This window comes from Microcebus murinus, chromosome 21 (genome assembly GCF_040939455.1).
Source record: "Microcebus murinus isolate Inina chromosome 21, M.murinus_Inina_mat1.0, whole genome shotgun sequence".
Lineage (NCBI taxonomy): Eukaryota > Metazoa > Chordata > Mammalia > Primates > Cheirogaleidae > Microcebus > Microcebus murinus.
In genome coordinates this window covers 39857205-39874849 of record NC_134124.1, presented here as the reverse complement: position 1 = coordinate 39874849, position 17645 = coordinate 39857205, and the positions used below count along the sequence as shown (strand labels likewise).

The 17645-nt window shown below is 58.4% G+C and overlaps 1 protein-coding gene across 10 annotated transcripts in view; it reads right to left on the bottom strand.

The window, feature by feature from the left end:
* ATP2B2 (ATPase plasma membrane Ca2+ transporting 2) overlaps positions 1–17645 on the bottom strand; it is a 361816-nt gene that overhangs the window by 267617 nt on the left and 76554 nt on the right. For 9 of the 10 annotated variants that reach the window (XM_075996348.1, XM_075996346.1, XM_075996342.1 and 6 more), the window contains one exon: positions 12196–12237. The gene's annotated coding sequence lies outside the window, so the exon portion shown is untranslated. Of the gene's footprint in view, positions 1–12195; positions 12255–17645 lie in introns of those variants that run through there. The other variant, XM_012785219.2, reaches the window with a different exon arrangement.

Genomic DNA, 17645 nt, shown 5'->3' with positions numbered 1-17645 from the left:
ATGAGACAGCCGGGTTCCCTGAGCCTCGGTCTCCTCATCTATTCAATGGGGGTCATACCGGGCCCACCTCCAGAGCCAGAGTATGTGTGAAAGGCGACGATGCGTGACAAGTGCCCAGCTTGAGTCTAATAGACGGTGGCAGCAACTCTCAGCAGAGATGTGGGCACAGCTGCCGCCTGCACCATCGACGTCCAGAGCTCCGCCCCGCTGGCGGGGGCGGGACCCAGGCCTGCGCTGGTCTTTATGGCGAGGCCGGGTGGCAGCACGCCCATCCTCCTGGCTACTGTGTTGGGCTGAAGGCCTGGCTTCCTGTCCTGGCTCCTGCTGGAAGCCGGTCTGAATCCTGCGGGTGAATGCGGTGCGGGGTGGGTGCGCGTCTGCGTGTGGCCCGGGGGAGGGGTGTCCGCGTGCCTGTGCTAGGCTCACGCGGCTAGTCCCCGCGTTTCGACACCGATGTACGCGCACCTGTGTGTTTGCACAGACCTGCGTACGTGTGAGACCTTCCCACGTCCCCACCCCAACTGACCGCCTGGACTGTCTGCCTTGGTCACTGCTGTGTCCCCAAGGCCTAGCACAAAGTAGATGCTTAATAAATATAACAGTAATGAAAGTCTACACACACACACACACACACACACACACACCCCTCTGCTGTTCCCATCAGTCTTTGTGTTAAAAAATACTTAATTTGGTAATTTGGGTATTAATCTCATACTGTTTTCAATGTCCTGTCTTGCTCAACTTCACCGAGAGACAAGACGCCACACTGGCTTGGCCGCTGGTGGAGGAAGAGCAGGAGCCCTGCCCCCAAGTCTGCCAGGCCTGAGTCTGGTTTGTACACATACTGGCTGTGTGACACTGGCCAGGTGCTTCACCTCTCTGATCTCCTTATGAGAAGATCAAACAGGCCTGGGCAGTGGAGAGCCCAGCACAGAGCCTGAAAGGGTGGGGATATCTGGAAAGGGAGTCATTTGTTCAGCTGACTTTGACCTGGGAATCCCCCACAAAGCTGGGCACTCCCAGACCTCCAGCCCTGGGGACTCCCACCTTAGACACAATCTCTCTCCCATGTTGTTCCCCTTTCTCTAAACCCCTAAGGTCTTTGACCCTTGTCACTCAAACTCAGAAAAGTGCACAGCTGTCCCCTGCCCTCCACTCCCGACTCCACTGCCGTGGTCTAAGGCACAGCCCTCCATGGACTGGCAGGCACAGCTTTCTCCTCGGAGTGGGGGTCCCTGTGTCCTTCCTCTCCCCACCCACACTGCAGCTTTCAAAGATGCAAAGCTGACCACATCAAGCCCTTGTTTTAAAGTCTTCAGTGCCTCTCACCAGCCTGTAGGACAAAGTCCAAACTCCTGCATCCCGCCTTGGAGGCCTTTTGTGATGTGACCCTGTCAGTATTTTCTGCTGGCTCTCTGCAGCCTCAGTCAGGCCTGCCAAGCCTGTCGCCATACACAATCACATTTTTCACACCCAAATCTCTTGCAGTCACTCAAGATATCCTGCCTGCCCTTTGTTCCCCAAAGAGCTCTTATTCATCCTTCAAGACCCAACTGAAATAGCCGCTCCTCTGTAAAATCTTCTCTAGCACCCTGAAGCCCTGCTGGCCTCTTCCTCCTCTGGGCAGAGTCTCTCTTATTACACACCACGTTGCAGTGCAGCCGCCCTCTGGGCAAGCCCAGGGCCCTGCGAGTAGAGGCCCTATTTCAGTCCTCCCGAACCCCCTGGTGTGCAAGGCCCTCAGTGACCCTCTGGCAGAGGATGCGGGAAGGAGCTAGGGTCCTTCGCGCAAGTCCTACAGCTGCCTTGCCTTGGGTGTGAGCCAACCGCAGCCTTCCTTCCCCAGAAATCTGGGCCACCTCAAGTGTGGGCAGAGCCAGGTCCTGCTGCCGCTGCGCAGAACCGCCAGGAACGGGCTCTCTTCCTCCTTCAGCCTCGCCAGCTGTGGCCCAGACACCAACAGCTTCCTCAGCTGTTTTTCTAGAAGTCCTGGGGCCCGTGGCACACAGTCCCGGCCCCTCACTTATGCTGCAGAGGGCGCGGTGGGCAGCTCGGCCTGGGGAGCCGGCCTGTCCTGTGCCCTGGCGCTAGGGCTGCGTGGCGGGGGGGGGGGGGGGGGCGGTGGGGCGGGGGGGACGGCAGGGTGGGGGGATGGCAGGGCGGGGTGCTACAGGGCGGGGGGGGGCGGAGGGGCCAAGGGAGGTCCGAACTCTGGCTGCTGGTGGCAGAGCCTGCGGCCACCCCCACCCAGGACTGAGGCTCTGGCAGCCGCAAGGAGCCTGTGCATCCATCAGTCCTGTGCCCACAAGCCTCACCTGGCTGAAGCCGGGAGCTTTCCAAGTGTGTGTAAAAAGAAAGAGAAAATTAAAGAAAAACATCTAACAAAGGCCACCGATGGGGGAGGGACAGTAAGTCATTTCCCAATACAGAAATGCCACCGGGCGGGTGGGGGTCCTCTGAAAACTGTGCACAGGGAGGGTGGCCTCCCCATTCTGGGTAACTGAAGGTTAACCCTTTAAGAGCCAACCAGGTTTTGCTCTTGTTTTGCTCGCAGGGGAATGCGTGTAGGAGTCACACCTGTCTCACACCATGAGCATCTGTTGGCAGCCCAGGGTGGACGGGTGAGCAGCCTGTCACCTATGAGCCACTGCAATGCCTTCCGTGGCTGAGTGGCCGGCCTGCCCCTGCTTGGTCCTGTGCTTAGGGACTGGGCTCCCCTCTCTCAGCCCCACCACCCACTGCTTCTGATGCCACACCACAGTCCCCATTTCCGTCAACGTGCTCACTACAGTCTGGAAAAATCTGTGACTCAGTCTACCATCCTGACTCTGCCTGACCATTCTTCATTTGTTGGCTCTTGCGTGCCCCCCTTTTGGTCTTTCTGTGTTAGTCATATGTGTATGATAAGAAAAAGAATGTGCATGTGTGCGTGTGTGCGCACGTGTGCGCATGTGTGGGTGCACATGCACGCGTGTGCGTGTGTGTTATTCCAAGCTTTGGTGTTGCAGGTCTGAGGGTCACATTCCTTGAGACCAAAGGGCATGAGCCTTCCTTCCGGCCCTGGTGATCAGTGCCATGCCCTGGACTCCCGGAGTCGCCGTTCCCTTTGGTTATTTGGGGGATGGCCCAATTTGGGGGCTTTTCCTTTGGTTTCTTCCAGAATTTGAGGTCAAGGAGTTCCCAAAGTGGGGCCAATGTGAAATGCATTTGAGGAAAGCGGGCCAGGGGCTGCAGAGACGGGGCGGGGGGTGGTGGGGGGAAGGAGGAAGGAACGGCCAAGGCGGTGGAGGAGCCCTGCTAGGATGGCCGTCAGCACAGCCTGGGACCCCACCGAGCGCTGCACGCCGAGCAGCAGCAGCAGACTTGACGCAGGCTTGTGGTCCCGTGGGCCGGCTTCCTGCCCAGCTCCCCGTTTACCTGCTAAGACGTCTGGGGCAGCCTCAGTTTGCCTGCATGTGAAAAGGGGGAGCGACGCCCACCCTCTCAGACAGGTGCATGAAGCTCCTGGCCCGGCGCCCTGCACTGCTGCTCCGGAGACCTGCTTCCTCTCTCCCAAATGCCTCCTCTCCCATATCTCCCAGGGGCACGTGGAAGGCACCAAGAACTGGACAAGGAGGTTCCAGAAAGCTGTGGAATGCAATCTGCAGGCAGGAACTGGTCGAGGAGGCGGCAGAGTTTCTGGAGGGCAGCAAGGAGCCCCTGGAGAGTCAGGTGGCCCTGCAGCTGCCAGCTGCGGGTGGGGATGCAGGAGGGGCTGGGCTTCCCCCAGGCTTTTTTGCTACCTGCCTCTAGGTCACATTCTCAAACCCAGTGCCCTGGCCCAGATTTCTGAGCCCCTTTCCAAAGCAAGTGCACATGAGCATGGCAGGATGTCACACCCACTAGCTGGCATCACTAAGTACTTTCCTCCTTCTAGATGCTTCTATTCCCCACTCCACACTCCCTTGGAACCTGCGACAAAACTGCCAACATTATCAATTTCACTGCATGAGGAGAACGGAATAGTGGGGTCGTGGGCTTCCAGGGAAAGTGGTGGCTTGACAGGTTCCAAACTGAGAATGTTCGAGGCCTTGCTCACCTCCAAGTGTCTGATGGAGCCAGGCTTCCAGATACCCTTTTTCTTACAAACAAAGGTGAGCTTCTACCGTCCCAAATCCACTACCACCCTTGTCTCACCCCTCTCCTGTCTCTTCTTCTCCCTCCCTCCTCTGCTTTCATAGGTATAAAACGATTTGAGAAGAAACATCAACACCTGCTGGAGAAAACCTCAGGATGGTCTCCCTGGGCCTCAGTGTGCCCCTCTGTGAAATGGGAGGCCATGCATCTGTGTCACCACTGCACAGGCCTGAGAGCTTTACTCGGCGACTGCACACGGTCGCAGAAGCGCATCCTGCCTGTGGGGCTCCTGTGTAGTCCCTCTCAGCAGGTGGCATGCGGCCTCGCTTGGCCAGGACAAGCGCGTTTCAGGGGGGACGTCAGCACTTGGGGGCTCACTCGTGTGCCTCTGTGGGGCTGGGGCATTTCAGAATCAAACAGCCGCCAAATCCGGCCTCAGAAGGCACCGCCGTGACTCCTTCCCTCGCCCGAGAGCGGTGGTTCCCGCCGTCCTGAAGGAGGCGGGACTCTTGGTTTCAGCTGGACATTCCTGGGAAGTGCCTTCTCCCCGGGTGCTCTTCTAGGCCACAGCTGTGCCCCTGGGGGGCAGGCCGGCCCCGTGCTGAGATGAGGCACGAGGCACAATGAGGGCCGGGCAGAGGCGTGGCTGCCTGGGCGCACGTCGGGATGCGCAGTGCCGCCGGCCCCACCTTCCTCCCGCCTAGGCCTGTCCCTGGCCGTCGTGCCCTCCTCTGGCCAGGGAAGGCCGCTCGCGCGGCGAAGGAGCTGCCTGAGCCCACGCCGCCAGTGACGGTGCTTGAGGGACACTGGGCCTCTCTTCCGAGCGACTCGCACGGGCCGGCCTGTCCCACCGCTGCACCCGCGGCGTCCAGCCCCTGTCTGCGTCCAGTGAGCCCCTGTGAGTGACACAGCCAAGCCGCCACCCTCCACCCGACCGCCTGCCCCCACCTTGCCTTCTGCCAGTGCCGGTGAGTGGCACCAGCACCCATCCTGCCGCGCAGTGAAGAGCTGGACGGCTCCGTCCGTTCCTGCACGCAGGCGCTAAGTGCTTGGAACTTCCAAGTGACGGGAGGCTCCGCCACTCGCGAGCCCCTTGGTGCACCTGAGTCCATGCCAAGGGAGGAGATGGTCGGGTGGGGGCTGGCACCGGAAAGGCCAGCAAGGAGCCGGAGGGGGAGCTGTGAGCCAGCCTGGCCTCAGCAGGGGAGGGGCTGGAGATCGCGTCCAGTCTCATGGCCAACGCTTCAACCAAGCATCCTGTGTCACGAGCCTCGGACAAAGTCTCTGCACACCAGGCTCGGGGGCGGGGGTCCTGGTCAGTGAGCACACTGGTGTCACCTGAGGGGGCTATGCCCTGACTCCACAGGGACAGGCATGGAAGAGCCGCACTCAGGACCCTCCCAGACCTCACCCCATGAGTGCCCTCATTTGAGGGGTCCTCATCTGTGTCCTTTATGATAAACTGTCATCATAAGGATGGCACTTCCCAACTGCCCTGAGTCATTCTAGTGAATCATCAAGCCAGAGGGGTTGTGGGAACCCGCAAATTTGTTGCCAAGTGGTCTGAAGTATGGGTAGCTGAGGGACCCCATGGAGCTGGCATCTGAGTGTGGACCATCTTGCTGGGGATTGCGCCCTGTCCCTTGTGGGGCCTGTGCTGGCGTGGTGCTCAGTGCTGCCTGACCTGTGGGTGTCCGAGTGCACCCTGGGCCCTCTGAGTCTTCTCCCCTCCTGCTCGCACCCTGTGTAAGAGGAGGTCTAATCGGCTCAACCTTTAGGTTTGTTCGGCCACTTCTCATCTCCACTGCCACTGTCCTGGCCAAGCCACTGCCATCTGTCACCTGGATTTCAGCAGTATCCTCCCTGCTCTCCCTGCCCCCCACCCCCACGCCCTGCAGTGAGCTCCACAAACAGCAGCCGGGAGCTTGCCCGGGACCTGGCCTCACCTCCCTCTGAACTCGCCCTTACTGCTTACTCATCTGCCCCCACTTCCTCCGCGTTCCCCAATTCCCCGAGCTTCAGCTGCCTCAGGGCTTTTACTGTTCCCTTTGCCTGGAATGTTGTTCTTAGTTTTCATTGCTTCGTTCTAGTCTGAATGGTCACCGTCTCTAAGAAGCCTTCCCTGACCATCTTATATAAAGTGGCCCCACCCCTCCCAGACCCTCCCGTCCCTCCTGGCACTCAGCTCCATTCCCCTTGGCGGCCTGCGTGGCGGTGTGCTTATCAGCTCGCTGTCCCTCAGTAGGACGTGGCTCCCGGAGGCCAGGGTCCCCGCCTGCTTTGCTCATGCTGCATCGCCAGTGTTTGGCTCAACACATGCTTATGGATGGACGAACACTTCACGTGCCACCCAGAACACCGGCCAGCACCAGGAAGGCATCACCGAAACGACCCAGTGCCTCATACAGCGTCGCTTTCAGGACGCTGTTACAAAGACTCACGCACACCAATGTGGAAGGACTCACAGTAGGGCTGTACGGTTTAAACAGCCTGAGCTAGAGGGAAAAACACCCTGCTGGCAGGTAGCAAACAGCTGCCCTGAAAGCAAAGTGTGCTGGGCCACTCCCTTCACAAGTCACTGGGAGATTAAAGACAAAGCGTGGCGTCTCGTCGTGGGTTTTAGTTTTGTTTCTCCCGCTTCCTGGCTGTGTGACCTTGGGCAAGTGGCACCCCTCCCTGCGCCTCGGTTTCGCCCTGTGCAGGGTGGGGAGAACAGCCACGCCTCCCGGCCTGCGCAGAGTCGCAGGAGCCTGCTGTGAGAGGCGGGGTGGGCGTGGCCGGGGCGTGTGCGCGGACTCCTCTGCCCACAGCTACTGGGCAGGGAGGCCCCGGACATCTGGGTGGGAAATAACGTCTGGACCAAGTGTTTCTCTGGGAATAATGGCCAATTTTCAGGCTCCCGGGAAGGTTGCTGAAAGAAGAGATTTGCCAAGTAAGAGAAATGTACTGAAGCCAAGTTATTGTGCATTGTGAGGCCAGGTTTTCTCAGTCAAGTGTCCCCTGAGTGACTCCAGGACCTGGGGCACACTCCCGGCCTGCGCAGTGTTGGAGGCAGAGCTGAGCCTCCCCGTGCGCAGGGGGCAGGCGCGGGCGGGCGGAGGACAGAGAGCCCGGAGTGCAGCCCGAGCGCGTGGGGAAGCTATGCAGGGTCGCAGTCTGGGCCACCCCAGCTGCTGCGGCTGGGTGAACAGACCACCAGGGACAGGCGCCAAAGGGGGACTGGGCGGGGCCTGGCAGCGGCCTGGACCCAGGGCTGGTGGCTGTGCTTGGGGACGGGCGGACAGGAGAAGGCGAGGGAGGCTTGAGGGGGACTCCAGGGTGTGCGTTCAGGCAAGGGCAGAAACTGGCGTTTGCAGAGGCATCTGGGGGTGTCCTGGCCAACTCCCCACACTGACCTCGGACAGTCTAACCGCCCTTCCCTCAGAGCGCTGCTGAGCGGCAGTGACCCCCGAAGCTCAGCTGACAAGAGATGCGGGGACCTTTCCGCCTGTCTCCGGGTCCAGAGGAGTGAAGCTCTGCTTCTACTGCACTCGGCACCCCGCACCCTCCACACCCGACGCGCCCATCCCGCCCCTTCTCTCCGCTGCTTTTATGAGTCAGAATCACCTGGAGCCGGTGCAAAGGAAAATTATTTCTCAAATCTGGGTTTTAGCTTCCCAAAGCCCATTTTAACTACGGAATTGTTTAGCTCACTGCTTCTCGCCTCAGTCGAAGCCCTTGAGAGTCTGTTAGTAAAATTACTCCTCCCGGGCTGAACTGTTCCGCTCTGACCGTGAGCAGCGGTCCGCGGTGGGCGGGCTCAGCAAGGGACGGCCACGCCGCGGCTCGCTGGGGTCTTGCCGGGGAGGTGAGGTGCCAGCGGGCACCACTTAGGTGCCTGCATCGCGCCTGGCCGGGCCTCTGACCGACGGGCACGCGAGCTCTCCTGCCTCGCTCGCCCCCGCCCCCGCAGCCCCAGCCGCACGCGCTGCGGAGCGGCCGTCGCCAGGCCGGGCGGCCCTGCGCGGGCGCGAGTGGCCCGAGCGGCGGCAGCCCTCACCCTGAGCCGGAGCGCGGCGGTCCGGAGGCAGGTCTTCACCGAGCAGACCCGCCGCGGCGAGGCGCGGGCCCCGCCCGGTGCGCGCGGTGCCTTGGTAAGCGGAAACCCGGGCGCGGGCGCACTCGGGGAGGGCGGCGCGCAGGCGCAAGGCGGCCTTGGCAGCCAGCCCTGCCACACCCCGACCTTGGACTTCAGCCTCCAGAACCGTGAGGGAACTCATTTCTGTCGTTTAAGCCCCCAGTCTGCGGCATTGGTTGTTACTGCAGCCCTAGCAAACTATTATCGTTAATAATAATGTAATGATATATAATATGATAATAATAATTAATGGATACAGCCCTCAGAGCCAGTTCTCTCTGAACTACGGCTACACGGACAAGACCACGTGACACTGATATTGGCTTCGAATAAAAAATGTTTTGAGAAAGACAACACTTTAGAATCACAAGTGCCGACATTAGTCACGCACGCACACACGCAAGGTTGTGTGCACGCACACACACGCATGCGCGCGCACACACACACACATGCGCACGCACACACATACACACGCATGCACGCACACACGTGCATGCACATACACGCGCACACACGCACAGACGCTCTCATGCACACGCACGCACACGCACGCACACGCACACACACATGCACACAGAAGCTCGCGTGCACACACACAAGCTTGTGCGTGCGCACACAGATGCATGTGCACGCACATACGCATACACATGCGCACACGCACACACATGCACATGGGCACACACACGTGCACGCACACAAACGTACACACACAGATGCTTGAGTACACACAAGCTTGTGCGCGCACACACACATGCGCACATGGGTGCACACATGCACATGCTCGCTCGCATGCACACACACACAAGCTTGTGGGCACACACACGTCTGCACACACATGCACACACATGCACACGTGTGCTCACACGCACGCACACACACTGGGTGGGCTGAGAATTTTTTCTTAGCTGTCAGAACTCTTTGTGATTATATAAACAGTGACCAAATACTGGGGAAATTTAGAAGGTGCAGAAAAGCACAAAGAAGAAAATAGTCACCTGTTATTTTCCCACACGTTTATGTCTGTGTCTCCTCTCTCTCTCCCCCCTTCTCCTACTCCACTTAATTATGTTTTTGTCTACCTATGTTTTTTTAAAAAAATAGTTAGGATTATTGGCAAACTGTCTTTTTACTTAACACTGAAATAGGAACATTTTCCCCTCCATCATTAAAAATCCATCTCAAACATAATTCTCAATAGAGAATTTCTCAATAGAATTAGGTTTGCCCAGAATGTTCCACTATCCATGGACACCCCACCCCCGCCCCACTGCTGGGTATTTGCATTGTTTTCTCTGGTGCTGTGATAAACTTCCTTGTGGACACACCTTTGGGTTATTTTCTCAGGGAAAATTTCCTGGAAGCAGAATTACTGGTTATTTATATTTTGAAAGAGGAAACTTTTTAAAAAATCTTTAAAGCTTTCTACTAATATTAGCTTATGCCACGTTCAGGGGTGTAACAGCTTCTGACCACACACATTAAAAGCTTCCCAGGGTCTATATCATAATTTTTAGACATCTTTCAAAAAGAGAAAAAGAGAAAGAAAGAGAAAATAAAACCTAGGTTATCTGCCCATAGTCAATACAAGACAGTGACATTCATCCCTGGCTACAACGAAGTGGCCTGCAGGTGACAGCGGTTCACTTAGGAAGGGAGGGCAGGAGGGTGGCCTGGCTGTGTTTACCACACCTGTGGAGTAGGTACCCATTTTACAGATGAAGAAACTGAGACACAAAGAGGTACAATCACTCACGTGCCCAAGACTACACACAGCCTGAGCAGGAAGTAGTCAGGACTGAAGTTGAGTTTCTCCTGGCTCCAGAGACCAAGGCTTGGCCCATTACACTGGTCATGGTGCTGTGGGCCAGGCAGGGCAGCCCCAGGGCCACTCCCAGATCCAGCCCTGGTGTCCTGCTCTGCCTTCCTGTCTTGCCAGCAACTCGAGGCACGGGATGCACAGGCTGTGTGCCTGCTGTGTGCCCCACGGGAGTGGGAGCTGTCGACGCCACCTGGCCCCCACCAGGTGACAGCCAGCCAGCATGCCCTCCCGGCCACCTGCTCATCTGGGTCACAGCCCCTCACCACTGAGCCGACCCCGTGAGACAGCCCCAGCTGCGTGATGGCCCAGACAGGGACGCATTGCCACGGCTGCACCACAGGAAACGTGTGCACAGACAAAAGCCTCATGGAGAACAAAACACGCTCAAACACACCTGTGGCAGGAAGGGGGTGACACTTTGAATAAGTTGCTTTCTTCACCTTCTAATGTTTTAAAAATGTGACGTTGCTTTTTCAGGAAAGAGGTGGGTATAACAAGGCACGTGGAGTCATGTGGACGCAGGTTCCAATCCTGCCTCTTAACAGGCAAGTGGCTTTGGGTGAGTCACCTACCTCTCTGAGCCTCAGTTTCCTCACCTGCAGAATGGGACAAGCAGGACAATTACTTCATCTTTTTCTCAGGATGAGCTGAAGAAGAGATGGTTCCTGTCACAGCCTGAGGACTGTGCCTGGCACAAGGCAGGAACTCGGCAAATGCCAGCTCCCACACAAACTGGCAGCCGGCTGAGCCCGGCACGTGACAGGAGACGGGGCCTGCCTGGGGGCTCGGCGAGGAGAGGCTGTCCTGGGGCGGTGAGTGCTGCGACGGAGGGACTTGCCAAGTCACACTATTTCAGAAAAAGGTCACGATCTGGGGCTGCAGCTACGGCAGCATCGGGATCTGAGGAGGAGGCGCCCGTGACTGAGGGGGCGCCTGAGTGCTCTGAGTGCTCCCCGGGGGGGCCTCTTGCCGTTCTGTCAAGACGCGCCTGTCCCATGCCCCAGTTCCCAGAGCTCTGCCATCTGCTGGGCCCACCGGTCAGACAGTTTCCATAGCGCACACGCAGGCCACTCCAGATGGCATTTGGGGAAACATGAACGTAACATGTGCTTACTACATAGAACTCAGCACAGAAAGCCCAACTGCCCAGACTCCCTAGGCTGAGACGTGCCCATGCTAACCTACAGATGAATTTTTGGTGGAAGCTTTCAACGCTGCTCCCTCACGGCTTCCAAGGAGTGACACGATGGTGCCGCTTTGGACACTGGCAGGCCCACGGGAGGGCGTCGGCTGGGAAGGCGCTCTCCTGCCCCCCCCCCCCGCCACTGGCCCCGCCCAGGCTCCGCACACAGCCCCATGGAAGGAAAGTGGCAACCCAGGGCCACGGGCAGGGCATCTGCTGCCTTGTCCCAGAGAACTCTCGGCAGTGCCCCGGCAACGGGGCAGTGTCTCCAAACGCCTGTGTGCAGCAGGTGGCTGGAAGCCACCAGCATGCCTTCCCAGGGCCCTGTGGTAGTCAGGGCTGCAGGCTGGCCCACAGAGGCCCCACTGACCAGGACAGGGGCCAAAGATGGGGCTCCCACAGCCAGCTCTGAGCACACTTGCACACGGAGCTCTCCTTCTCAGGCCTTCGATCAACAAAAACCCTCAGCGTACTGACCTAGGTGACATAATAACTGAAGAATAATCTGATGCCATTAAGATACTAAAGTGTGAATGACTGAAACGACAGCCACATGACCCACACAGGGATATTGCTCTTCATCTCAAAAGGACATTTGGCAATCCAAGCACACTTCTCTTTTGGCACACTGTATCACGCCAAGACAGAGCGGCTCTGGGGGCCCTTGGGCGGAGCGTCACTGGCAGGAAATGAGCCAAACGCGGTTTCTGGACATGCCGGAGGGCCTCCCTCGGCCTCTGCTGCTGGGAGGAGTTCTGGGCAGTGGCTGCGAGAGCCGCGGTGTTGGGAAGGGGTCAGGGAGGCTGGGCCGTTGGGGTGGCCGGGCGGCTGACTGCACAGACAGGTGGACTGCAGACTGGGCGTTTCCGAGTCAGGGCCACTAGGGGCTCCAAGTGTGTGTGCAGGTGCCAGTGGGATTCTAGATCCAGGTGAACCAGAGCTCTGGGCTCTCACACTCACCGTCTCCTTGGGGCTCTCAGTCCACGCTCTGAGCAGGGAACCCTGCAAGAAAACGAGATCAGAAACAATGTCAGGGGGCTCATAATTTTCCAAGTCACAGAGTGGTGGCCAGGGATTCAGATCTGACTGGAACAGTGTTTAAAATTTACTGTTTGAGTAAGGAGATTTCTCAAAGAACTAAAAACAGAATGCCGGTTGGATCCGGCCATCCCACCACTGGGTATCTACCCGAAGAAAAAGAAATCATTGTATCTAAATGGTTCACAGCACCAGTCACAGTAGCAAAGATTTGGAATCCACAGAAGACTCCGAAGACAAGGCGGGGCACCGCGGAGCCCTGACACCCCCCCCCCCCCCCCGTGGACAGAATGCAGTCCTGTCTTCTGCAGCGACTTGGGTGGAACAGGAGCCCGTTGTCTTAAGTGCAATAACTCATAACTCGGAAGCAGAAAGGCAAATGCTGCGTGTTCTCACGTGTCAGTGGGGGCTACATAACGGGAACACGTGGACGGCGTGGGACAACAGGCAGGAGGCTGGGAGAGTGACAGTTGAGAAATTTCTTAACGGGTACAGTGCATACTGTTTGGGTGACGGCCACACTGACAGCCCAGATGTCACCACTATACACCACATCCATGTCACCTAAGTGGACTTGTGCCCTGACTCTATCTTAAAGAGAATGTACTCTAATTTCGTGCAAAAGTCCGGCTTTCTGGCTCCTCTGGGGAGAGCTGCCTCTCTGGGCCACATGCTAACAGGACAGTGAGGGCCAGAGCCAGGTGAGGCTGTCCCTTCTAGACCCAGGAGTCCCCCGTCCCACCCATCTGGCCCCCATGAGTGCTTGAATCTGCAGCCCCTGCTCTGGTGTCTGCACTGTGACCCACAATGCCCAGGTGGGCCCTCCTTTCATGAGACAAATGTCCCAGGCCTGGCTGGGCTTCCTCCCCTCTGCCTGCCTTCACCTGATCCAGAAACATAACCCGGGAATTCTGGAGGGTGAAGGCCACGCTTGTCCCGTAGAGATCAAGGGTGAGAAGACGGAGTCTGACTCTGGACAAAGGTCAGGCCAGGGCCCCGCTGTCCACTCTGGGTACCTTTCTGATTTCCCTGGCCTCAGTTCTTGGGGACTGGAGCAGCCAGAGTCCTGGGCATCCCTGTCATTTGAAGAGGGCTTAATAAAGGGGCTCTTTATAAAGGTGGGGTCAGGAGCAAGGAAACCTCAAAGGACAGCAGCTCCCCGCAGCATGCAAAAGCGGGGATCCTTTTCTGCCACCCCTAGTCCTGAAGGCGTGGGAAGAGGGGACGGTTTCCAGAGAGAGCTGTGTGGAGAGGACCCCTGACAAGAGCTGTCATCTGTGGTCTAGGCACATAGCCAGCCCAGGTGACCCTGAGGGAGGGAGCTGGGAGACTAAGTACCCTGACATGTCTCCCCCTCACTCTATATCCTGCCAGGACTCCCCGCTGGCCAGACCTAACAGAAGCAGAGGGTAAGGGAGTTCAGTGATGCAGCCACACGGGCCATCTCCCCAGACACGCAGGCCAGAGGAGGGTGACGAGCAGATGTCGGGGGATATGGCCTGTGTCTGGCACAGCAGCCCTGCATCCCTGTGCCTGGCTCACCCATGGGGGCCACTCTCAGGCCCCAAGCCAGGGCTCACGAAACCTGCAAAGTCCCGAAGGCTTAGCTCCTCCCCAACAGCTACAAGTCACCACTTGCAGGGACCCTCTCTGAGCCTCCCTGGCTGCTCAGCTGGCTGGAGCCTGAGTTTCCTGCTCTGTCCTCACACCCTCACACCCTCAAATCCCTCTCCCAGCTGGGCAGGTTGTCCCCTTCCTGGACAAGCGCCCCCCCACCCCCCAGTTCAGAGACCGGGGGTGGCGCTGCAGGGACCCACGGCCACGGGCTGACACAGAGGCCACAGGGAAAGCGCAGGCTGCCGAGAGCTCCCTCCCCCAGTCTCTTCTGGGAAAAACACAGGCCCACAAGAGGCAGCCACGTGCAGTTTTCTTGGAACCTGGAGCTATAAATGATCATTCGTTCTAGCGCCCCCTTTGTACAAATGGGGAAACTGAGGCCAGGAGAAGGGGGGGGTCTTGCAATGGCCGCACAGCCAGGAAGCGGCAGAGCCAGCATTTCTCTGCCTGCCAGGCTGTGACCTTCCCTCCTGGCTGAGACGCACTAAACCACGGCCAGCCGGGAGACTGGAGCGAGGCCGCACTTGCGCAGTAGCCTTCTCGCCAGCACGGCCGCCTCCTGCGTGTCCTCCGAGCAGGCACCAGGCGCATGCGCTGCGCGGCAGCTCTGGGAGGCGGGCCCTGCCTGCTCCAGGGCACGGAGGAGGCCGCGGCAGGCGAGCGCCGGAGCAGGGCCACGGGGCAGCACCGCCGCGCAGCGCTCTCCGCACACGCCGGTCCCGTTACGTTTTAGCTGGAGCAGCCCAGCCACAGGGCCAGTTAGTTGCCTCCTGTCTTGCTTGACACCCTCATTTTCTGACCCTCTGTGGGCCCCTCCCTGACATCTCAGCCAGTCAGACGCAGAAAGCTTAGAATGGACCACCTGCCACACCCAGCTCCTTCCAGCACGCTCCAGGGGCTTCCCAGGCTAGGCTGTGCCCACCGCTCGCCGCCCAAGGCCCTGGAATCCTGCAGGCCCCTGGGCAGCCAGGCCCACCCCATCGGTGCCCCGTCTTCCCCAGTGGGGACTGTTGGGATGAAAGATTGATGAGTGAGCTGTCCTCAGTAGTGCATTTTTAATTATGGAAGGAGACCCCGGCCCCTGGCCCAGACGGGCACTTCAGGGAGGAGGGTTCTTGTGTTAAAATTTCATCTACACTGGCAGAAGCCGTGAACCCTGCATCCGAGTTTCTCTGTCTATAAATAGAGGTGAAGGGCCGGGATGGGGAGTAATTGGCGGGGAGACCCCGACCCCAGCATAGACGCTTCTGGGGTGGTGCGAGACAGTGAGCCAGGACCCCAGAAGGCCCAGGCAAGCCAGCACAGGGCAGTAGGGGGGAGCCTGACGCTGTCCCAGTGGTCAGGTCTGTGATTCTCGCCCTTCTACGCTGCAGGTGACTGCACTTCTCACTCCGGGTCCAACGAGCTGCTGTGGGCTGCACTCAGAGCGAGGTCCCAGGCCTGGGGCTTTGCAGACACGAAGCTTCTGGTCGGGGGCATGCTCGGGGAAGAGCAGGATGCCTGTGTCTGTCCCCATTTCACAAGTCAACCAGCAAGCAGAAACCAACCCCCAGGCCTGAATCCAACCAAGTTGTTTACTGACTCAAGTTCTCTAGCAACTCCCGAGCCTCAGTTTTCTCCTCCATATAATGGGGTAGAGGCAGCCACTGCAGAGGGCAGGGGTGACGGTGACAGGAGAGGGTGTGTGGACAACACCGGGCACTCTTCCTGGCACCAGTGAGTTCTTGATAAATGTGGACCGTAGCGAGGAAGAGCAAACCAGCAGCTCTGTTTCAAATTGCTTGTCCACTGGTGGGAGTCACCAGGCAAGCCCCGCTCAGAAGGACGAAGGGACGAGATGAAAGGGCTGCACAGCCCCAGGGGAGAAATCCCAGGCAGGTCGTTTTGGCCTGGGCACAGCCATCGAGGAGGCTCTGTGAACAGGCCACGTGGAAAAGGCCCCTCACGTTCTTCCATCCCTGGCGGGTTCAGGGACTGATCTCAAGTCAGAGACCTGCCCCCATCCTGAAGTCCCCTCTGGGAAAACTGGGTGGCAGTGAGGTTCCAGTGTGGCCTGGTCCTCCGTGACGCCCTGTCCAGCCCACAGGGCTCCAGTCATTGGCTCCCAGAGGCCCCAGGCTGCCGCCCCAAGTCCTGCCTCCTTCAGGAGTTTTCCTAGGATTGCTCAGCCCGTGCGAATCCCATTCTCCTCACGTGCCAGCAGCACCCAAGGCCCAAGTGACATGCCTTAAACAACCTGCTGCCAAGGGTTCTAATCCCAGCTCCGCCCGCTACTCCTTGTGAGACACTGGGCAATGCCAGACCCTCTCTGGGCCTGAGTTTCCTTGTTTATGGACAAGGGGGTGGACTAGATTAGAGCACCCCAGAGTGAGCTTTGGGGAGCACTAGTCTTTCAAGAGGCTCCCTAAACCAGCCACCACAGTCAAAGATGTTTGGGAGCCGATTCCATCTTAGGGGCTCTCTGGCCTGGCTGTTCAGATGCGGGCCCAGGGGCTGGGCGCAGGGCTGACCGTGCCCCCACGCACCAGGGCCGAGGCCAGGTGAGAAGTGGCTTTTCTGTCTGTGGCAGAGCTGGCAGCAGCTCTGGTACTTCAGTTGTTCTTCTGAAGTCTGAATTCCAAATGGGACTTTTGTTCAAGCAGGTAACACCGTTGGTGTGAGCGTGGCTGCAGAGGCCCCACGAGCTCCGAGAGCCCAGAGGGGGACGTGCAGGGCGCCCCGGAGCACAGCCCAACCCAGCGTGGCCTCCCTGCTCCACCAGCCACCTGCCTCCCGGCCGGGTGGGGAGTCCGTGGGCACCTCAGGCACTGGCCTCACTAAGAGACGCTTTTTGTTTTTTTACTTGATAATGCCACAGGGACATTCAGAAGGCCAGGCTCTGGGGACCCTATACTGTCATGGGATTTGGCGGCCTGGGTCAAAGGTGAGGGTGGTGGAGCCAGGGCTGGAGGAGTCTTGTGGCTGGAGGTGAGACTAGACAGGGTCGGGGCCCCTCTGGGTGGCGGGCTGCGCCCGATGCCAGCTGAGCCCCGCAGTGGCTTCAGATTTCCGTATTGGTTTCCCTCCGGGGTCAGGATTTGACGCAGGCACCATCCGGTGTGAGTTACAGAATCCAGCTTGCGGACGGCTCCTGACCCTTGGTTTCTTGGGAGGCGTATGGAGGGAGAGCGCGCTCTCAGGAGGGCCAGGCCGGCGCTCGGCGTGCTCAGAGGAGAGGGCAGGACGACGCCCGGGCCGCCTCTGCGCAGCAGGCGTGCTGCCCGCACTCAGGGCCCTGCGCGGCCCTCCCCACCGCCACTGGTGACAGGGAGGGAAACTGGAGGAGACCTCTCCAAGGAGAAAGGCCGAGTTTGGCGTGAGCGTGTGATCGTTTAGCTCCTCCCCAGCACCTGCTGAGCTTCCTCTTGAGAAGAGCAGGCCTCCCTCGGCAGGGAGCCATTTCAGCCTAGAATTTAGTGACATCAGCAGTCTGCCTTTTTCTTTAAGTTTTTCTTTTATTGTTGCTTTCTATTTATGACAGCTGTTATCATTCTTTTCCCATTTATGGTAGCAATAAAGTTTCATTTTAAAATAAGTTTATTTTGGTAAAAGAAGTGAGTTCATTTGAATAAAAATATTAAGTACTTTTTAGTACAGGTGATCTGATCCTCAGGTGTGGAGGGGGTTATATAAGTCACTGGAGTTTGAGAAACTCTCATCTAGCCCAATCTACCCACATCACAGATGGGTACACTGAGTCCCAAAGGAAAGGAGCC